The 21,307-nt window shown below is 43.2% G+C and overlaps 1 protein-coding gene across 7 annotated transcripts in view; it reads right to left on the bottom strand.

Moving 5' to 3' along the window:
* The window catches only part of CKAP5 (cytoskeleton associated protein 5), a 1,152,983-nt gene that overhangs the window by 1,094,054 nt on the left and 37,622 nt on the right, over positions 1-21,307 (bottom strand). The gene's annotated exons all lie outside the window — the stretch shown is intronic.

The raw sequence follows: 21,307 nt of genomic DNA, 5'->3' as shown, positions 1-21,307 counted from the left end.
CAGAAACAGAAGGGTGTTTCTCCAAATTTAAATAAACCAGTCATTTGACTGTTCATGGCCACCAGGGAAATGACCATTGACAAATCCAATAAGTGAGGCACTGTCCTCCAGCCTTTTGGATTTGTCAAGGCTTGTTTTGTTGTAGTTTTTTCAATCAGGCCCACCTCCCTCATGCCCCCCCTCCCCCGTTTTTCTGGACTGATATTTCAAACAAATGACAGTTTTAAACTGTTCTCTCAGGTGCTTGCCCTGCCCGCCTAGACTTCTCAGTTGAGATCTTATGGCAGTACCATTGCCAAGAGCAGACAACACAAACGTATGTAGCTAGAACCAACAGAAAGGAGACTTGCAGCTTTATCAAGTACTTATAGGGGTCAGACAAGGACATGTTCAGGGTGGAGGTGTCGTGACATCTAATGGTTGAGCCCGCATACAGCATCACCCTTGCATAAGGAACACTGCATCCTTCCAGGCTGTCCAGTCGAGCATGGAGGGCCAAAGCTTTGAAATTGAGAACATTACCAGACCATCTATGTAGGAGTTCACACACCAGTACATTAAAGTCAACCTACTGGTCTGACACTGGCCGAGGTCTTCAGAAAGGTAGTATGGTCTGTTCATGCCCATGGATGCCTTGCAATGGAACAGCAGGAACACAAGAGCAAGAACCTAGAGATTCCGAAGTTTGAAAAACCGTGGCTCAAAGAGGGATTCAATATGGATTCAGAAACCGAGAGCAAGTCCATTACTATCAGCAATGTTGCAACGTGAGGCAGTGAAGACGAGTGCTCACACAACACCAAACCTGTTGCATGAACATGGCCCAGTTTAGCCTTCTCCGGAGTCCATGACCCTCTGCTTTAATGTCCCAGATAGCTTAGGCTCACATTTTCCCAGTCAGTTGCTTACCATCTCAGCCTTTGCTTAAATCTTCATTTATTTCCACAACCAAAAGTGCAAGTACCTGCATCAATTTAAACTGAAACATCAATCCTGAGCCTGAAGCATCACCCAAGGACTCAAGAACTTGACCTATGTAATCCAACTCCTACAGCTGATGGTATGCACAGAGCTACTATTTAAACCGGTGGCCTGTAGGAAGCCAAGTAAAGTGTTAACCCTAATTTCAAATAGGTGGAACTGGAAGATGTGATGTAGCACTTAACTAGTGTAAAGTATTGATAAATTCTAGCATCAATTCTAGCAACAATCGGAAAGCAGGCAACGACGTTTTCATCCTATAACACCAAGAGTCCATTCCAACAGGTTATATTTCAGGTACATCTCTTTTCCAGAAAAGAGGAAAAAAAAAAAAAAAAAGATTTCTTTTGAATACTCTGCCTTTGATTTCACCTGCTCACAAAGACTACCCATTTGTTCAATAAACCATTACCGTGGACTATAGACATCCACTTACAAGTATCAACGTTCACACAATCAGATGTTATGAAAACTCTAGCATTTAAAATGTATTTTCGTAGGACCCACTTAAAAGGAAACTTCATTAATATGGTAAAAAACAACCAAACAGAAAAGTCCAGCAATCTTCAGGCATGCAAAGGAGTGTTTTCTGTAAAGAGCTACCCATATTAATGAGCGTGGACACCTAACAAAGCAGGGATTCACAACGCCACACAGCAACATGATTCTGAAGGACTGCATGGATGTTGATGCTTTGGGCAAAGTACCAGAAAAAGGGGATGTATTTAATCCATTACACCTCAATTTACCCATCCAGGAGTCTACAACCTTTACTGTAGGCGAGATACTTCTGATCAGTGAAAATTATCGTGAACTACTGAAGGCTAAACGACTCGCGCATTGTTACCAGACAACCTCACGCCTAGCATTACTGGACTTTAAGGCTAATGTCCATAGAGACAGATACTATGGTTTGAAGAAGGAAAAAAAAAACACTGACTAGGGACACTAGGACAGCTTCCAGGTATGAGCCCTAAGGTACCCCAATAAAGGCCTAGGTAGCGGCACCTTTTACCTACATTCGTCCTACCTTACTCTATATAACGATTCTGGCACTGACCTTTTACCTAGTTATGTGCTGAATAAATGTCAAGTGGTTTTCTTCGAAAACTAACCTAATTTGTTATGCATGAGGATTCTTAGTATCCCATCTTAATCCTGTGCCTAGGACATGCACAGCCAAATTACCATCTCTTGTATAATAACTGTACAAAAGTCACCACTATATCATCTTTGAACGACAGACCCACAGTACCATGACACATCTAAGTAGAACCCCTGAGGGTATCTTATGGGTATATAAAACATCTTCAATGGGCAACCAGAGGAGAAGCTTTCACACTGGCACTAGAACCTGAGGTCCCAGCCTGCAGATCCTGCAGCACGCAGTGGTTTGACAACCCTTTGGGGGGGGGGGGACCAGCTCAAGACCAAGATGGAATCCTTCATTCTCTCCCATCAGGTAATGAGGTTGGCTCTTTTCCGTGGGATTCCTGGCTTCTTTACACCTACATACATGCTAGGTAAACTTTGGAATGCTTAGGTACAATTAGACAGGGTTTGCATCGTAGGAGTGCGCTCGATTACTGCCATGTATTGATATGCCCTACATACTCACTTTTTTAGCACCATGGTAGAATTCTACCGTTTGTTTACTCTGTGGGTGCTTGTAATATACATCCGTTTCTGTCTAAAGGTTATCGCAGCACATATGTTTTATACTAGAATGACGGTGGTTCAATAAATGCTTACTGAAAACGTCCTCTTCATTTATTCTGTGTATCTGAGACAAAGTGAGTACGATTTACTGAGCAAAAAGTAGTGCACTGTTTCCACGATCCCTGAAGGATCAAGGGTTGTCTTGTTCGATAGTTGTCAGACTAATCGCTCCTTGGTAAGGTTAGAGGGCTTATGATGGCACTATGAGCTAGCTGGTCTAAAGGATAACATATCCTTCGGGGGTGTCTGGATTCAGTCTGGTCACCAATCCCTGAGTTTGTTATCTATTCGCACAGATACTATGCATTAGTAGAACTACACGAGATGGCACCACCAACGTTGGTTTGGTTCTTATTTTAACAGTCAAATCGGAGTAGTTCAGTCATGCTTTCTCAGACACACTCATATATACCCAGAGACGTCTGAGGTGGGAAGGGAAATCTGCCACAGCCAAATAGGTATATCCTAAGTATTAGCTGTAGGTTTGGTCAAGCTTGAAGGATTTTAGTTCCCTACATTGTGCATTAACCTTCTCCTTTTCATAAATACTTCCTCACACGTCTCAGACTGGAGATGCTGGTACGAGTGGTGCTGGTGCAGAGAAAGCAGAGCTTGAAGAAAAGCTCTTAATATTTCAGAGAATTGCAGGAATGTGCTTACCATGAAATTAGCAGACTATGGGTTCTCATCATTAGGTGGGACTGTAACGTTCGTGATTGAGTCACACAAAGCATACAGGACAGGGTTGTTCTAGTTGTGGGTTAAATTCCCACCTGCAGATGCATGCACACACATTTCATTCTTATACTCCAGATGAAATACCAGAACAATACTCTCCATACGAGGGCAAAGAAGTCCAGTTGACTTACCAAGAACATAAATTTGTTTTAAAGATGCCCTCCCCCCATACCACAGAAACGGTGAGACTGTCCGCTCAGACGGAGCGACTTGGCCAGTCCCAGCTGCTTACACACAACATCCAGAGATTGATACATTACCAGCAGCAGACATTCATCCACTTCACAAAGATAATTAATTAACTAAACAGAAATCTAACAGTTCGTGATGCATACACTTACAAATCAACCTACAAGGATCACTCCTGCGGGACGGCTACAGGGGACTGCAAAAAAAAAAAAAAAAAAAAAGCTGAACGCGATTATGGGAATAATGCCCACTAAACGTGAGCAAATGCCATTCTTGGATAGCACAGAAAACTGTACCGCTTGAGGCTGTTTTTCCACACAGGCCGGCAAGAAAAAACAGAATACTGACAATTTGATGCCAATGGGGATAGCACCCCCAATAGACTATTTTACCACTTGGAGTACAATTTTTGCTGCTGTTTATACCAGAATGCATCATACCCCCCTCAATAGCAGTCACACCAGAGGTACTGAAACAAATACAGAATGAGTACAGGGCAGAATCTGCCCTGGAAGAAATTAATAGCAAATTTTGCCCAGGTATCAACAAATATGCTAGCCAACATAAAAGGGGAGGCAAGGGCGGTAGCTATACACCAATGCCTGAGGGAATGCACTCCTGCACAACAGGAACATCACTTACCTACGATTATCTAAGAGATCTATGCTTCGCTTGGTAGGGATAATTTGGGAGCTAGACCAGTGAAACCACAATAAGTAATCCTGAGAAAGCTCAAAGCAAGCACCCAATTCTACTAAAACGAAATGGGGTAATAAACCATCAAAAAACAAACAGAATGGATAATAATCATGGGGTGGGTCTCCTCAATAGGAGCCCTCTGATAGAAAAAATAATCTTAGGAACCGTTATATTAAAAATCCTGACAGGTTACATTATCAAAAAAGATAAACCAAAAAGTAAACCACAATTTAAAAAGAAAAAAGTAGCTGGCCTTTAAAACAAATGCCCAGGCTACTGAGGCCTCAACTACTAAACAGGGAATGGGCTCTGACAATGCTAGACAGTGCAGCAGAAGTAACAATAGCTCATCAGAACCTGATGGAAATTCAGGCGACAGCAGCGTTGAATGAGCAGATCACGGTGGAAACACCTGATACAAGGTTAAGTGTCCCACATCAGTTGGAAGGGGACATACCCAGAAAAGTGATGGGTCTCCATTGGGAGAACCTGACTTTTGGATACGATATCCTGTTGGCTGAAACAGATTGGCCGCCTGAGTTAGTCATGGATTGCCCAAAGGGGGAAGAGGTAATTTTACCAGCTTTCTACGACCTCGTTCCAGAATCACAAACCCACACGTACATGCAAGAGTGGGCGGTAGCACTAGCTCCTGCATTATACCGCAATCATGCAGTGTGGGTTGGCGAGTCACCTCAACATTAAATCCCATTAAAAACGACTACTACACCACAGAGGCAGTACCCAATAAAACATGATGTAAAGAAACAGGTCAGGGAGATCTTAGATCAACTTGAATACCAAGGTATGCTTGAGAATTGCACCTATTCCATGAATAATCCTTTTTTTCGTAATGAAACCAGACAATTCATACCATCTAATTTGACTACAGGCATTTGAACAAATGCACAAAAACATTTGCAGTACAGAATGCACACAGTGCCCCATTAATAAAGAACACTGTGTGGAAGAAATACAAAACATTAGATATCTCAAATGTATTTTTCTGCCAAAATATAGCACCTGAAAGCAGACATTTGATTGCATTTTCAGAGCTCGAATCTCTGCGTCAATTCTGTAGACTGCCCCAATGGTATAAGAATTGCCCCGGGTTGTTCTCAGCAGGAGTGCGTTACCTCAAAAATGCAGCATTGTCCTACGTAGATATTTATCTGATGGATGATGAATTCTTGGAAAACTCACAGGTGGAACACAATCTTGGGGTTCGCTACTGCGGGCTACAGATTTAACTTTAAAAAAAAATAATCAAGAATAGCCCACCTCAATGTCCTATTTTTAGGATATGAACTCGGGTGAATAAAAAAGCCTGGCAGCTAATTGTTTAGAAAAATGTGTGCTGCTCCAATCTCCAAAGACTCTAAAAAAAACTTACAATCTATTTTAGGATTCCTGAATGTTGGTAGAACATACATTTTGAATTACGCAGAAAAAGTAAAACCTTTCTACGACTTAGACCTGATTTTTCAGTTGGACATTGGACACAGGAACCCACAGACATTCTATTCATTACAAGCGGACATGATAGATTCCAAACACTTACCCACACAGGTGTAAACACCACAAATGTGGTGATCCATGTAGTCTCAAGTCAGAGTACACATACCTCATCTTCAATTAAGGCAAAACTGGACCCTTTGCATACAAATCACATGGGTATACAAACGCTGATGAGCTTTGCATCCACTGAAAAAATTCTGACACCAGTACAGACTGCTATAGTGCGAGAAAGAGCACTAGCACGGGGGAAACTAATAACTGTCGTAACTCCAGTACCAACCTTAGAGGCTGTTACCACAGCAAGCGTCTTAAACGCAAAAGCACTGCACCAGAGACTGATACAATGGGCCAATTCTCACTGCAACAGATTTTGGTTACAAATTTGATTCTACATTAAAAACACAAAAATGTCCTTTCCCGAATGAAATACTGCCTCTAAATCAGTATGAATATCTCATTTACACTGAAGGATCTGTCCAGCCTGCCGTAGGAAGTAAACAGCAATACAGCGCAGCATGTGCGATTGAAAACTGGCATATGCAGGTAGGCAAGTTCGGTCTTAGGAATACACAGACTCTAGGAGACTGCATGGCACAGCTAGCGGAACTAAAAGCCCTGATGCGGGCACTAAAAAAATATGGATCGGAAATTCTCTACTTATTGTGTGCGACTTGTGTCCAGTCATACAACGATTATCATTATTGGGGCCAGAATGGGTTTAGAGATTCCAAAGGGTGCATAATAAGTCACAAGTTGCTTTGGGGACAAGAGGCAGAACTGACAAGAGGCATGCCAAGGGCTCATGTAATTCACACATTGAGTCATCAGCGTGTTGGCGTGCACGTTGAAGGGAATTCACTGGCTGATGAAGCCGCTAAGGCGACAGTGCAAACTGCTGCCGTTGATGTATTCACTTGTTCTAGTACGAGCATAGACTGACAGATAGCTATGAATGCCACACGCAACAGCAGCTCAGCCTTGCTAAAAGGGTTTTCCCATTCAAGTACTCCTACAAGTTAGGTGCTCAAGACATTCCGTATTGCTCAAATTCTGGGAGTGGGGATAAAGTACTACCAAACATGGATCGCAGATTAGGTTTAATTCTAGCGGCACAGAGGGTCTGGGTTCAGCACACACATTACTGCAACAGTTACACTACTAAAACAGTGTTATTGGTGACAATGTCTTACCAAACAGGCCAAAGGCTTGGTCCTCAAGAAGGACATGTCAGCAGATTAAGGGTTCCACCGAAGCACATCCATCACAAACACCAACACAGATCAGACAGCCCTCTCACATGTGTCTAGTTGGACCACTGTAAATGTAAATGTCAAGGTACTTATAGAGCGCACTGTCACCAGACGGCCACCTTGCGGTGTCGCCTTTGCGGTTTCCTGGTGCTGATACTCATACCGCTGTGGAACCCCTCCTGGCTTTCCCTGTGAAGTGTCCACTCCTGGGCACCCCCAGGGTGAAGCCAGGCATCCTTAGCGCTGTTGGGGCCGGCTGTGGCCCCCTACAATCTGACTGGACTAACCGGTACTTCCTGGTGGCAGTGGATTCCTGCTCTAGATTCCTGTGGGTTTGGCCACAGTGCTCGGCTGACGCTCAAACTGTTAATGGATTTGCGAGTCAGTAGGGAAATATGCATTTGGCACATTACATTCTGACCATGGCCCTGCGTTAAGCTCACAGGTTTACAAAGAACCATGGGAAGTTTGGGTGTGGTCTGGCCGTAAGAGGGAAATTCGATGGTGGAGAGGAAAAAACGGGACTTAAATCAATCCTTAACAGCAAGGGTATTAGGCTCAGGTGGCAGTAGGGTCAATCACTAGTGCCAGAGGGCACATAACTTGCCAAAAAGTTCACTAGGGGGGCCGTACTCACTTTGAAGTCCTGTGTGGGACTAGAATGTGGGTACCAGACTTCAATTGTGGCAGCGCAGTGGCAGATGAAAAACCATTTGACATCAATGATTGTTTGGCTGTTTTACAGGAATTCAATGAATTCCGGGCATTACAAAGCAACGCCCAAGTAAAACGTAGCGCTGCCGGAACAGAAAGCTGGACCGGCAAGACCTGCTGGGTCCTGAAGATTGGGGACCTGGTCAGAGAAAAGATTGTGGACAAGAAAGTTTGTGCCTTCTTATAGAGCACCTGTACCCGTCTTGGCTGTCGAAGGAACAAGAACAGTACTTCTTCCGCCACTTGCCAGCAAGAAGGACAAGCATTGGCATAGCCAATAGGTCTCGCTTTTGGGACCTTATAAGTATTTAGTTATGCAGCACAATACCCTTGGTGCTACAACATCAACTGTTGCATGGCTAAACACAAATAAGGTCCCAAAGGCGAGACCTATTGGCTATGCCAATGCTTGTTATTTAAGGCCGTTTTCTTTTATACCGAGTTTTAACTGGGGTTATATTTTGTGCTTCTGAATGTTTCCTTTTACCAACATTTAAAAACGAGAGGCAAAAAAAGTTTCCTAATTCAAGAGGAACCATTTGCAGATGGTTCCTCTGCACTTTTAGGAATGCAAAAACAGATTTCACTGTCTTGCAACTGTCGCTGAAGATACAAACTGAACCTGCGCAGGGAGATTAAGACGGGCCACAGCAATCAAACCCCACTCATTCATGCCATGTGATTTCCGCTTAATGAGGTCATCTGGGTCTGAAAGCGCTTGATTATTCCTTTGGTCTAGAGCCAATTTCATGTCACGTGATTTACTGTGATATCTTGTAATGTTTGGCACCCGAGATGTCAATACTGGAGATGTCATTTGTATATTAACTAGCTATTTTGACAGCTGAAAATCCAACCTCTTTTTGGTCGCAGAATGTTGCAAGTATACCACATCTAGGTAGTGTTTTTTTTATCATGGATAGGGCATGCATAGGAATTTTTTTTTTAAATTCTCCATCATGCAAGAAGGACAGGAGGGTCACATGGTACCCTAGAACAGCTTGAGCTGCAAAATCAGTTTCTCTTGCAACAAAAAACTATTAGTGACTGACGTGCCTAGATTCGCAACCTGTAGTTCAACACAGAGGGCTTGAAGCAGTAGCAGCTGAAATACGTTTGACTTTGTGTGGTGTTTAGACCAACAAGTGGTGTGCTCCATCTTCTTTAAAACATGCATGAATGCAGTCGTGCATGTCTGACACCCACAAAACTGGATAACAGTCAGCTGCGTATCAATATTCGAGATAAAATAGATTTGTCTGCCTCATCTATGATCAATGATGATGTAAATGTTAAATCAAAGAGGGGGGACGGAAGAGCAGGTTATTTAAAGAGGTCTTCCTCCTATGCTCCTCCAAGAACGCATGTATAACATAAGGAGATCGTTCCTCTATTCAGCCGGTGCACTGGGGGTTGCTATCTGGCCGAGAATCAAGTGGCTGGAAGATCTGAATTTCAGATCGTAATGCCCTCACACACCTGTTGAGTGTCATGCTTCATCAAAGGGCCCTTCTCATCAGACCGGCACTGCAATGTCTGACGGGCCTGGTGGCTTCTTTGGCGGAGTTCTTCAGATCTGAGGATGCCGTAAGTGTTGGGTGCACGTGAGCAAAATGCAGTGAGTAGCGGTGTGTAAAAGGTGACTTAAAAATAGTCACCGGAACCCAGAGACTTAATTTAATATGGGTCCAGGACTAACTAAAAACAGTGGCGCTATCTAGTGGTCCTAAGGTACCAGGATAGCTTATGTGCGCGTGGTCAACATGTTTTGTGCCATTGGAGCCCAACAGTTAGGCGGCACTCCTTCAGTACCGTTATTAAAAAAAAGGAAAAGAAAAGGCCCCCTAGTGGGGCTGGGGGGCTCCCAGTGAATCAGGGATGTCCGATTGAAGCGTGTCTGAACCCATGTTGGAATCAGAGTAACGTCCACGTGTGGCCCAAGCCTCCAGCCGGGTTTCCTCCAAAGATCAGAGACCTACCTCGTCCCGAGTGACCGCGGGCTCCTGGAGAGTGAATTCTCCTGAGGCGTCTTCGCGATCCCTTGCCGGTTGGCTTGTGGGTCCCCAGAAGACTTTTCTACAGAACCAAAAGGCTCCCCTGGATGCTCCAGGCCTGCCCTGACTTACCCTCGGTGGGTGAGTCCCTCAGACCTTGCTGGCCTGCACCGCTGACTTTCTTCACTTTCCACGAGATTTGCTGTTGGAAAGGCTTGTTGGCTGCAATCCGGTTGCCGACACCTCAGTAAGCTGCAGACTTTGTGGGACACTCCGAATCCAGCTCCTGGTTGTCGTCAACGCCTCCTGGACCTCGTGGCGGAGGAGTCAAGACACCCGTGGAACACCTGAAATCATCCGACTACTGTGGGCATCCAGCTTCCTGGCCCTGGGTCACTGGCAAGTGACTTTGAACACTGTCTCCTCTGCTTTCAGGTCTTCTTTCTTCTGAATCCAGCCTTGGATTCCACCGGACACTTCTCCTGTCTTCACAAGCAGCAAGTCTTCTTTGGCTCCCATTGAAAACGACGCCGCGACCAGACACCAAAAGACACCTATGCACCCGGCTTCCCTGGGTGAGGTAACTCGAGTACTCCGGTGCTCCTGTGTGTGTTGGCTCTAGAACTACTTACCCTGTAAGTGACTTGCTTGTAGACTCTCCCGAAGTATCCTAAAGCTTTAAAATTCCAACTGCGACTTGCTCCATTGAAGTCTATTGGGATCCGCGGCGGTGCTCACACTGCATGTGTCTCCCGTGGGTCCTTTACTTACCTGCTTGGGTGGATTAATGAGGCCCCAGCGCTCAAGTCGTTCTTATACCTCTTTTTTAGTATATGGTCTGGTACGCCCCTAGGGCCCCAGCCATATAAGTGCTTAACTTGTTGTGAAATGTAGGTTTGTGCATATGTCCTTGACTTCTAATCTCATAAAGAGATTAGTAGAGTGCGTCTAGTATTAAATACACACATATATATATATATATATATATATATATATTGCCCCGTTATAGTTAGTGCTGGCAACTATAACTCACGCGACCGCAATCCTCTGCTGATGCTAATACTGTATTTAGACACTTATTTGCCCATGTCTTCTTCCATACATTTTTAGCTATACATATATTACAAATATTTTTTTTTATAAAGACACATATGTCATCAGCAGAAGATTGCGGTCGCGTGAGTTATAGTTGCCAGCACTAACTATAACGGGGCAATTTCATTGGTTTTTTATCAGTAAAATTTCCGCTAACTATAACATGTGTGAAACCTATGGTTTTTTCAGTGAATTTGCAAGGTTTTTTAAATGCTAATTCCTAACTATAACGTGTGTGAAACCTATGGTTTTTTCAGTGAATTTGTACGGTTTTTTAAATGCTTGTTACTTTACGCCATTCGAGGCGTGCGCGCCCACTTAACGCAGTGCGTTCCGTGCACGGTTTTTATCAACTTTAATAAGCCCTGTACATTTGGTGGCCTTCGGCCACCAAAAGCACAGGGGGTGGGGTCAATGTGGATAGTGTTTTTTTTATTTCGATTTTATAATTTCATGTTGCCAAAATATAGTTTTTTTACTGATGTAATAAACCCTGTACATTTGGTGGCCTACGGCCACCAAAAGCACAGGGGGTGGGGTAAGTGTGGATAGTGTTTTTTTTTATTTCTATTTTTTACCGTACGCTTACGGTAAGCGTACGGTAAGCGTACTCGGCGAAATTGCCGGAAAAAAAATAAAACCGTTTTTGCTCTTAGGGGATGTTTGGGGACTCCCTCAACATGACTATGTGGGAGGGAGTAGTCAAAACAGCCCCGTAACATGTTTTTGGGCATCATGTTTGATAAATAACACTCAGTGCGAGAGACAAAATGGCGGACGCCGCTTCCTGATTTCGGCCGATTCGAATGTTTACTAAGATCTAAGAGCCAATCAGAATCGCGCTCGCGCACGCCACCGTAAGCGTACGGTAAGCGTACCGTAAGCGTACCGTAAGCGGGCTCAGATATATATATTGATTTAAAGGTTATTTTCTCAGAATCTACTGAACAGATTTACACCAAACCTACAAAAGGCACTTCCTTGACCTACGGACTACCTCTCTGCCAAATTTCTAGTAATTCTGTTCAGCCGTTCGGGCTGTAGCTCGTTCTAAAGGTCCTATGGAAAAATGCATGGGAAAAACGCGTTTTGGGACCCCCCTTTTATCTCAGCTCCCGCTTGACGAATCCCCCCCGAGACTTTCAGGGTAGGAGCGGAGCGTAGCGCTCCACCTATTTTGAGAAATTCGCGAGGATTCATCGACCGGCGCCAAAGTTATTCAAAATAGAATGTTGCGGATTTCCTATGGAAAAGGGGTCCTAACTATAACTACCTACTGGCGACCGCCAGTAGGTAATATATATATATATATATATATATACACACACACACACACACACACACACCTGTGTGGTGTCCTTTCATTTGGTAATTCAAGAGATTATAAGGTAAAACAAGCTGCTTTACATTCCTCTGAGACTTAGCCTGAAGGCTGCTCTCCACAGCTACCACTAGGATAGCTTTCTTTAAAAGGTTGTCTTAAACCTATCTACCATAAGAGTCGAATTGTACTGGTGCAAGGTGGCCACTTAACTAGTGACCAGCATATACCAGGCCAACTTCTCACACTTGTGTTGGATGGGTGTGGGTTGAAGGCCAGCCCTCAAGGAGTGGCTGGTAACATAGTATTTGTTAAAACACTAGAACGATTCCAGCAAGACTCCACATCATAGGGGCGTTATGCAACAATGCGTGCCTGTGAACAATTAACACTTCCGTTTACCCGAATATCCCGTATTATTTTGAAGCAGACTTTTTTCCTAAAAACACTAACTTTGTGTTGACGTAAAGCCCCAATGTTGGTCGTTAGTAGTTCTGAAAGCTAGGAAATATCGGAGTTTTTTTTTTTTTTTTTTAAACTTGCTTGAGATACGAATCGTTAAGACGACTTTTTGCACCTCTTGGGGAATGCAGGCATCGACTGACTCCTCAAATGCCCTTACGTGGGTAAATGCTGACCATCCTCTATCCAGTCGCACTGCTTTTAACGTGACAGAAATTAATCATCATTAAATGAGACTAGTAATGTAGCGGGCATTGAGAAATTAATCACTTCTATGCGCTTCCTACTTTAAAAGAGGGTAGCACCGTTACATGTTGTTCCTGGGGGGTAGGTGGATTGCTTTAAAAAATATATCACCGTATGTGGTTTGTTCTATTGTACTCTTCAAGCACGCAAGGGGGGGGGGGGAGGCAAGGAATGTGAAGCATAAAGAGCAGGGTGCGCCTTAGAGTGTCTCATCCAGACAACATTCAGAGCTATCCAGAGGAATGTTAGCATCTGAAGTGGATGGAAATTCTTACGTTTCTAGACAACACCGAAGCCCTGGGAGTTATACTGAAAGAAAATGGGGTACAGAATCCAACTGATCATTCAATAGACTGAACATCCGTAGCCTCACAAGTGACGGACCGCTGCCTTTTGCTGATACAAGATGGACACTGTTGTCCTTGAGGCAGCTCTCCGTCTGGGGAGGACTTTTATTTTGATGCAACCCGGCCAGGTCTGTTCAGAAGAGCCGCCAGTGAGTGGCGGTAAGCCTTCAATGACGGCTCAGTGACAGCTCACCGTGCTCCCTCCTTCGAGGCTCCCTCTCTTTGTTGCGTTTGTGAAGCGTGACGTGGCTGTTCTCCTAGGACGCCGCTAAGGGGCTCGGCCTCCGACTGTCCGTATTAATCGTCCGCTTGTCTCCTGGGGGGTTGGAAGGCTCCCAGGCAGATAGGCCACCACAGACAGGAACGTGAACCCTTGAATTCACAAGTTACGGATAGACATTCTTATTCCCACAAGAAGGTGTCCACAAGCGGTGACACCCATCCCAGAGCCATGGATTGTTCTCTATTGACACCTCAGGAAACGCCATAATTGTAACAAGTAGGACAAGCCCGGCGGAGCGTGGCGCGCGCTCTTGGCAGGGGCGGGGGGAGCGCATTCCAGGCGGGGGAGCGGACCCTTTGAAGTGCGATGCCAAACGGATTGCATGGCGGCACGATGCGCGAGATTGTGCACGTGCTCGCCATGCAATCCAGTTTTCGGAGCACTTTTGGGAGCCCCTTACAATAGTCTCGCTTTGCGATCGCTTACACGATAGCAAGGCGAGACCTAAAAAAAGATTTGTCTCAATTGATCTGATTAAACCACACTATGTGCCAGATACTCAATAGTAGGCCGCGTGGGCTCCTGGGAAGCCACCTATCTCCTCTCGCTACCATACAGGAAGTTCAGATAGAAAGATTAATAACCTTTGAAGATTATACTCTGCGAAGTGAAGGGGAGTTACCAACAATGGAACGGAACTCGTGCCGGTCGAAGTTTAACAAAATACACATGAAACAGATCTCAATTCGGCCTAATATCGACATCTATGTGAATAGGTCTCAAAACGAGTCATATGCCAGTTCGACACAACCTGCTGAGCTACCAAAGATAGATCAACCTCTGTCTGGCTACTTTATCGATTTCAATATTTTCTCTCTGGATCAAAGTAAACCAGAGTCACCACCAGCTCCTGTTTCCCACAAACAAAAACTATAGAATTTCTACCTTTGGCTGAAAAAAAACTTACTTTGTTTCTCCCTTGCTACAGCTCTGGATTGCAATTGGTTAACTCTTCCTAGTCCTTTGGATAGGTGTAGCGACTTTTTTCCGTTCCTAAATGGAAATTATCCCCCAGAACCCTCCACAGTACAAAATGTGAACATGGTCTTGAAATCACATACATCGTCACAATGTGAACAAAGAGACCTGTCCTTAGTGAACATTACAGCAGTTCGAGGGAATAGTTTGGGATAGGGTTTCATATGATGTATATGGTCCAACTGAACTTTTAAATTTCATTAAGTAATATTATCACCTCCAGTACTTTCTCTTACGATTGGGACTTTGAAACTGTAAATACTACGCTGTCTGATTTAGAACAATCGGATGCATTTTTGAGTAATCGATTGTATGAAGATCCATCTGATTTTGACACCATGTATTGTTACCAACACTATGGTCATCATTTCTTCCACAAAGAAAGTATCCCACGTAATGTTCTCTTACCATCAATGGTAACATTGTCTGACACTGCCAAAAGGTAGTTCAACAACATTTGCACCAAAGTTTGCCTATTTTGCGGGGTTTTACACTTCAGACTCAAGATATCATAAGCTTGCATCTACACCTGCAAAGAAAAATATGCTCACCAATACAAAATAGATGTACTCTGCTTCCTTTATTTCCCAACTCTCTTTACAGGGTTTCAACTTTTAGAGGGATACCATAGAGACAAAATCTGTCTGGGGGGACTAAAGATTGGCACGTTCAGGGAACTGAGGTTTATTTAGAGCATGCCTCATACCACAAATAATTTTTCTGAGCGACAGTGTCACGATCAAGGACTTGAACCCACCTCAGATTTCCTCGGCTTCACATTTTGAGGGATGGCAACATTTTACACAAAATAGTGAGGCACGATATTATACATGATTCGTACAATTAGTTAGACCCAAATGAGAAGGGATGGTTCGTTTGGCCTAACGGTGCAAATAGGTGTCAGTCAAGATTCAGGGGTACCCCCAAAGGGTTTAGTATCCATAGGCCTGACAAACGCAACATACAACGAGAACACTCATGGGTGGCGAGATCTTAGTGCTGGGAAGTTATGCCTACAGTGGCTCGAGACCTCAACACAGTCACAGGTGAAACGCCAATTATCCTTACTCTCGGATGACATGATCTTAGGTATTTTGTGTTAGGTCCCCAGAAGCCAGGTCAGAAGCGCTTCTTTTACACCATTTACAACGAAGCATGGAAAATCTCTCAAGAGGCTGATGAGAGATTGCGGGAGATTGAGAGGCTTAACCTAGAAAAGGCTTTGGCAGTGGTCGAAAATGGCATGACCACACTGACATCCAGGATTTATTCACTGGGCAACATTGTGTCTTCGTCAATAGATATAAAACAGGATTTGTTTATTCTTCAACATGGGCAATTACAACTGCAATTCATTCTATTATTGAGCTGGAGGCCGCAATCACGGCGTTCTGGTCCCATGCCTCGACGATTTATCAACAGAACATCTGTTTTCTGTATACAACCCAAGAGAAAGACCGACAAATGGCACGAAGAGATGTAAAATATACATTGCTGCAAATAGAAAAACTGGACCATTACCTTTTACCGTGGATGAGTCACCCTCCACAGAATGGTTAATCCATGGCCATACTACCCTGCCAGTCACCACATTCCAATTTCAGTACAGGCCACAGAATCACCAGGTAGGCAGGTAGAAAGGGTTGGGCGGGGGTACATACATGAGTCTTGGGAATTACTGTACAAATATAGATGCAGGAATGGGGACACATAGCAGTTCAGACTGAGTTCTTTAAGTGGTTCTCTAATTTGTCAGGATATTATGCTTCACCGAGCCTTGCTTCGGTTGCAAACCTATTGTGTCACTTGAAAGGATTCCCAGCTGCTGTGATTCATCCAGTGTTCAAACTGCTCTCAAATGAAAACTACCTGATGTTGAATGAACAAGGTTGTTGTGGAATGGTACCAGGCATCGCATAACTGGTCACACAAGTACCAGGGTTACTTGTATGCAAGTATCCTTTCCGCGACCCACACAGTTAAGGAGGCAACGCTATGGCCATCATTGAATATTTCATTAATATGGTTTGATTCTCTGAGCAGACTGAACGCCATGCTGTTACATAAGAATGTAGCCTTAACCTCACCGAAAGACCTTTGATTTCGAGGTTGCAAGATCTTCGGCCAAGATACAGGCGGTAGTCAGAACAAACTTCCTGTATGTTTAACATGTCTGATAAGAGTGGGATTGTGCACCTATTTTAGAGCATAGGTCCTGGACTATTGAGCACTTTTCAGACAATCTTCAGAGTTATTCCATCATTTATCCACTCTGTATTGGGAAGCTTTTTTGGAGGGCTTCCTCTGGTCCTACTACTTGTAGTGGGTATCCTGGTTTTAATTTTCCTGCCACTGAATGGACGGTTCAGTTCCTAAAGAGATGGAAAAATCACTCTTGGTGAAACATTTCTGTTAATGTATGGCACTATCTTGGTGCACCTTGGCTTCGGGAGTTAAGTGAGCATTGGTTCCCTTCGTTTAGATCAGTCTGGATCGACTGCATCTTGCAAAATGTGTGTTGGACATATATGCCCGACCCATCGATTGCGTCACCGGATGTTATGTACTACTGGACTCCTTAAAGGTCAATGTGTTAGTCCGCAGCGTATGCCAATGTTGATGACAGCATTCTTCGATCCTCCACAGGATTCTTCAGCGCCTGTCGGAACGGACAAAGGCCAGCACTCAGGTATCAAGTGTTTCCAAGGCAGCTGCTGCAGGAACTGAAGATGATCACCTTTGCTCCATTGACGTGATACAAGTTGTTACAGTGACCGTCTGCGAATGCAATCAACAGAAATGTTGCGTCTTCCACACAGGACACAAACATTTGGCTCTCCGTGAGTTGGGAACAATACAGCCTGCTCCAAAACAAGCCAAATTTTAACCCGCTTATCAAGGTGGCCAAGTGATACAAAAAGTGCCCACAATCTGGGGTGACTACCCATTTGAAACCACTCTATCCAGATACATTAGTGCAACAAAGCCAAAGGTACTAATACAGTGAATAGGATTGGTATGAACTGCAAAAGTACAAATTGAGGTCCATACTATATCATATAGATTTTAAAATCCCTCTTCGGACAATATGTTGCTGCAGGAATTTAGCTCTATAATTTTGAAGAAAGTGTGTTGAATTCAAATCTGATGGGACGGATACTTTGTCTTATCGAAATTTAATCATAAATCTGCTTGCTGAATTATATGGTGAGAAAAAACCTTTTCATGAAAAGATCTTTGAATAGTTTTGCGGTCTATTTTATTGTTTGAGTCAGATTAATCTACATAATGATACCAGAAGACATCCACACCACATTTAGGAAATATTAATTGGAAATTTGAATTTGTTCTACACAAAGTGAAACCCTGAAGAAGTTCCGTTAATTGTTTATACAGGAACGAAACGCGTTGGCTGTCGTGTACAACTATGAAATAAAAGTACAAAAAAGAAAAGAAACACTTTGGACTTGTGTCTCACCTTTAGTGCACCTCCATTTGTATAAAAATTGTTTGAATCTGTTTACAGAGGCACCATTAGGTGACGGGTGCTGGAGTTTTTGTGCATTAACAGCCCGATAAAGCGGCATTTGAAGTGTGACGTGCTACCAATTATGTCCGTCACCTTGCAGCTTTTTTCTTGTTATCATATCCTTCGGTATGTCTGGAATCAGTCTGGCACTGTCACACTCTTTCTGCCATGGGATCCTGCTTCAGGAACCGAGCTCAAGGAAAGATGCACTACTTTTGTAAAATCATGTTAACACCTCAGAAAGAAGAGAATTCAGATTAAACTGGAGGGTTGTTTTTGAGCTGCAGTTGTGCTGGGAAGCAGTTTACCCAAATTATAGGTGAGCCTTTCACAGCCCCTGGCAGTTTAGTCATCCACGCCAATGCAGTTTGGTTGCAATAAAAAAATTAAAAAAAAGCGTTGCAAAATCACTCTTGCGTGTCCCTTTGTATATGCCTGTACAGTGTGTTTTTTTAGCTCCTGTAGCACATTCAGGCACTAGATTTATTGGTGACAAAAGGTCTAATATTCTAATAAAAGGCCACATCGTCAGTTCGGTTCATCAGTACAAGTCTTATTTTTGAAAGTTTACTAGCTACCTAGACACCCAGAAACCTTGCATGGTTTGTTTTCCAACATAAAGCTCTTAGAGAACTGTGCTCACACGCAGTTCCCTTTGTTAACAGCGAATGTTCGAGATTTGCATAATGCTGTATTGCCATTAGTGTGGCCTCACAACAATCCCATAGTTCTAGACAAAACTGCTTCATAAAATGCACTTTATCTCTGGATAACGCTGACCAAAACATCATTCTGCCATACTGGCTACATCTCCCAATATCCACTACGGCTATGGTAAGGTGACTTGTTAGTTTGAATTAAATAATCTTCAAAGTGCATCCTTGAACTCCTTGAATGGCGAGTGAATCATTCACATCTGTTTAATGCCACTTCCCTTCCACCTTGCATGCCCAATGTACAAACCCACCTCTAAAAAGTAGCAAGTCTACACATGTGGGTTCTCTTTCAAGTTGGAAGCAGATCTGTCAATTTTGATGGATCCACAACAATCCTAGTGGGTACTCCTTGAAGTGCAGGGTGCTTCTAAATTTCTAGTAGTAGTTCTACTCTGTACTCAAGTAGATTTTTCACTAAGTGGATGGTTTGCTTATATATAGTAAAAGTGCATTTGCACATTTAAGTTTTGATTGTTTTTTATAAAGGAGTAAATATTTACCTGTATACATGCTCTCCCATGATACCACATTACATTTGCTTTTTGGGAGAGCTTTCTCCTACATCACAGCCAAAACCTGGAACGAGCTCCCTGTGAACATCAGACGCTCTCCGACCCTGCACACGTTCAGGAAGAACCTCAAGACATGGCTCGTCGACTGATCCGGAGCCGCTATCTCCCCCCCCCCCACCATCCCCCTCCAGCACCTTGAGACCCTCACAGGTGAATAGCGCACTTTATAAACCCCTGATTGATTGGTCTCACCTAGGCAGCAAATTCGCTTACTGAGACATGCTCGAAATCAGCAACATTAAAACCTATTTTATTAACACAAAGTCTACCCTTACTATCCACACAACTACTGGTGAGACCCATTAGCTTGGCCAATGCTCATTGTAAATGGGAGACATTTTAAGTGCAGAACTATGTTCTGCAAAAAATGTTGATAAGGAAACATTTTCTAAACTTTTAATTTCTCCCATTTAAAACAAGCATTTGCAATGCAATAGGTCTCGCATTTATAAGAGTTTGAGCTATTGGCATTGTAAAATTACAATGCCTTTTATTTATGTTTTGGTTTTAAAACAAATAAAAGGCATTGTCATTTACAATGTCAGTAGCATAAACTCGCATAAAAGCAGTGTGTGGCGTGCAGCACTGTGCGGCGTGCAGCACTGTGCGGCGTGCAGCATGCAGCAGTGAGTAATGCAGCAGTGTGTGGCGTGTAGCACTCATAAGCCACAACAAATTATTTTATGTGCAAAACAATATATAGTGCAAAAATGTCACCTCCATGTTGCAGTGCTTTACAACAGAGAACAATTTACAAGCAAGCATTATACGAACATCAATGCATATATAAATGAAAACAATGCAAATAAATCAAAAAATAAATATACCAGACGAGAGAACACAACGAGGGTACAATTGTGGGAGCAAAAATACTGGGGAAAATATATGTAGTTGAAAGACTAACAAATAAGCAAAACTCTTCAAGTGGGCGCGGCACTTACACATGATTTACTGAGTGCATAAACCTTGCACTAACAAACTGCTTTTTATTTTTAAAAACTCAACAAGGCAAGAAGAAATTTGAAGGTGAGGAGGAAAAGTAGTGTAGCTGTACCAAATTAGACAGTAGAATAAAGAGGGGGGAAGCAGGGCTAAAGGAGGACAAAGTTCAGAAAGGAAGATAAACATGAAGAGTTTAAAAGTAGATTTTATAGGATGTACAGCCACTCTATAGAATTGAGAGATGTCATGACACCCAGATAACTACAGATTGTAATCTCAGTTTATATTAAAGAAAGTCATGTATGCAAGTCATGGTCGATAACTAATTATGTTCTAGCCAATCATAAATAAAGTTCTTCATGAAATTGAGAGCTGAAGGTGGTAGGCAAAACACATTAAAGGTAGAGTATGAAAACACCTTTCAGAAATGAGCCGTTTAAGGTCGCCTTTGAGCGTAACATGGGGGTGATGCTATATACAGCAGGAATAATTTATTTGCAAAGTCTAATAACACGCCAGAGTAAAACAGGTCTGAGTACAAAATCTTTAGAAGGCCAGCGGGTCCAAGACTGAATCTGAGCTCCAGAGATCCGTGCCCTACAAAGTTTTTCTTCAAGTCAAGTAAGCTAGCTGTATGTACAATTATGCCATCAATATAGAACATCCTGAAAATAAATCTAACGTTCACTCGAAGTTTTTTTCCCCAGTGTGAAATTGTCATGCACAGCTGCCTTCTACCGGTACAGGGTGCACATTTTGCATGTCGGAATACGGGCATTGCCAATTTGTCACACAAGTCTTAAGAGAACAGGGGATTGTAGTAAGGCATTCTGGTCCGGCTTTGGCATGAATGGACTGATTCCATGCAACAGTCTCATTAGGAAAGATATGCTATTAAGCACAGAGTCATTGTAGGTTAAGTATTTTATCTAAAATAACGCCTACAAATTAAGCCATCAATAATCCCCCAATTACAGTTCATTACAAGAAAGCCATCTCCGGGTGAGGGGTACA

The sequence above is a fragment of the Triturus cristatus genome, chromosome 3_1 (assembly GCF_964204655.1).
Source record: "Triturus cristatus chromosome 3_1, aTriCri1.1, whole genome shotgun sequence".
NCBI classification, from domain to species: Eukaryota; Metazoa; Chordata; class Amphibia; order Caudata; family Salamandridae; genus Triturus; species Triturus cristatus.
The sequence above is the reverse complement of the archived record's forward strand: the minus strand, read 5'-3'. Positions and strand labels throughout refer to the sequence as shown.